Source organism: Nannospalax galili, unplaced genomic scaffold, assembly GCF_000622305.1.
Source record: "Nannospalax galili isolate Female #2095 unplaced genomic scaffold, S.galili_v1.0 scaffold4144, whole genome shotgun sequence".
Lineage (NCBI taxonomy): Eukaryota > Metazoa > Chordata > Mammalia > Rodentia > Spalacidae > Nannospalax > Nannospalax galili.
In genome coordinates this window covers 17,743-20,281 of record NW_008350529.1, presented here as the reverse complement: position 1 = coordinate 20,281, position 2,539 = coordinate 17,743, and positions in this window count along the sequence as shown.

The window sequence follows — 2,539 nt, the reverse complement described above, 5'->3', positions numbered from 1 at the left end:
TTGGGAGTAGGTCTGCTCTAAAGCCAGAGAGGCTGAGTTTCCAGCACACTGTCCCTTGCCACATGATACCCTTTGCCACTTCCAGACTCTTCCAAAAAGAAAGTCATTACAGAACCATGCTCTTTCAAAATGACCTCTTTTCTTCATAACTTACCCAGTCTCTAGCAATAGCAAGAAGACCATGATACAAAGCCCAAATCTGAGCTCAAGCCTTTTAGAAGCTTTTGCTCCTTCTTCTACGTCATTGCTAACTGTTCAGCGTGTGCCTGTTTACACATTCTTGTTGCTGGAGGGCATTTCTGGAAATAAAACCAGACATATCATCTCTAAGTAGCAGCTGCCCATCCATGTGTATCCTGTGAGTAACTAAGAGGACTGGATGCCGAGAGAAAGCAATGATACGCCTCATTGGGTGACTAAGGAGACAAGACATCTTGTTAGACTCTCACCAGAGAACTGTCCACTTTGAACAAATGAGAATGTGAAGAACTTGGAAAGGTTACAGAGGAGTCACCCAGTGATGAATGCCTTTGTAAACAGTGCAGGCAGGAAGGAGGAAAGGCTGTAATCAGGAAGGCCTTGGGGATGTCTCAAGGACTCCCTTTCACATTGTGATGCAGAATTCAGAGGGCACCTGTGGACCATTGACAGTCATAGCCTCCTCTGGTCAGTGCACCAATACTCCTGATAAAATAAGCAAAATCCTACCAATATTAGGTTCCTTTTATCTCATCAGCAGCTTTAGGTGTTTATGAATAATGAAATCAAAAGCATGAGCTTCAGGGGCTGAGGATGTTGCTTAGTTGGTAAAGTGCTTGCCTAGCATTGCATAAACTGAGCATAGTGGTACCCACTTGTAATCCCACCATACAGACAAAAGAATCAGAAGTTCAAGGTCATCTTCAGCTACACAGTGAGTTCAAGGTCAGCCTGGACTATACGAGGCCCTGTCTCAAAAAATAAAAAATAAGCTGGGCATAGTGGTGCACACCTTTTATCCTAGCACTTGAGAGGCAGAGACAGGTGGATCTCTGAGAGACCGAGGCCAACCTGATCTATGTTGTGAGTTCCAGACCAGCTGGGGTTACAGATAGACCCTGCCTCAAAACAAAAACAAACAAACAAACAGACAGACAGACAGAAAACCCCACAAGAATCAGAGGAAAACACCCTGGGACTGTGAGATGGTTCAGCTGGTAAAGGCACTTGCCACCAAGCCAGACTCCCTGAGTTCAATCCCTGGGACATGATCTAGAAGAGAAGTGACTCTCACAGGTTGTCTTCTGGCTTCCACAAAGGCATGCACTCGTGTGGGAATGCACACATATATAAATAAGTGAATAAATAAAGTAATACAAATTTTTAAAGAAGAAGAGGCCCCCTGGCAACTTTGAAGTAGCTGAGGTCAGGGGTCACCTCCAACTCAGCTTTAAAAGGTGGGTCCACAGAAGCTGCATCGAAGAAACTACTTAATCACATCTGGTTCCCATGGCAACAGCCTCCAATGCAGCTTTGCCAGACAAGATTGAGTATGATTAGTTAATCATACTCAATATGAAGTATCAATCTTGTGGTACGCTGTTTATCAGCATGTTTTCTCAGGCATGTTTTGGGGCCACAAAGTGAAGCGTGGAATACTGTCTCTGTCTCCTGCTTGGTGGTCACCAAATTTCAAGGGGGAATCCCCTCACCTCTGGGTTTTCAGAGCGGAGCACAGAAGTGGGGGAGGGAAGCATCAATACCTTCTAAAGAGAAGGAAAATCATTTCAGGCAGTTCCTTCCCCACCCACATCACTCTCTAAGAGCCATGGATTTTCTCCCAGGCAATAATGCCTTTTTCTGTTGGGTTAGGATCAGAGCATATTTGTGTTCAAGAGCAGGCTTGGTTTCTTAAGGAGCACATATGCTAGTTTTAAAGGCTCTTGGGAGGGGGAAGAGCTTAGAATCCACCTAAACTTAGACTCAGCTTTTGATTCAGAATGTCTCTCAGGGACACAATCTGCATGTGCACAAACATGTCATTACAGACTTTCTGAGATGTCCAGAGGCCGGAGTTGGTCTGGGCCTGAGCTGCCACCTAGACAGCTATGCATGCTTCCCTTCCTCCCTTGTAAGCAGCCTTCTAGCTCCTGAAGAACCCTCCAGTGAGCTTACATTTTGCCAAAAATGGCCATATTAGCTAGCTGAATGCTAATAAATTTGGGTGAGTCAGTTTCAAGAGAGACTGTCAGTAATTGTGAGTTTGTAGCTAGGGGCTAGCTTATAGATAAGAGTGTGCATCCCAAATTTTGGTCTGGGGTATATGAAAGGATCAGACAATAGTTTATGGTTTAGCCAGCTACTTTGGTAAAAAGAAAAAAAAAATGGGCCATGGTTTAGTATTACATATAAAATTTAATGGAAAATATGTTATTTTGAGTCAATATGGATCTTGGCTCAAACTACTGAAAGTATAACAGCTGGGGATACAGCTCAGTGGTAGAGCACTTGCCTAGCATGTGGGAGACCCTAGGTTTGGTTCTCAGTACTCTCCCCCTTT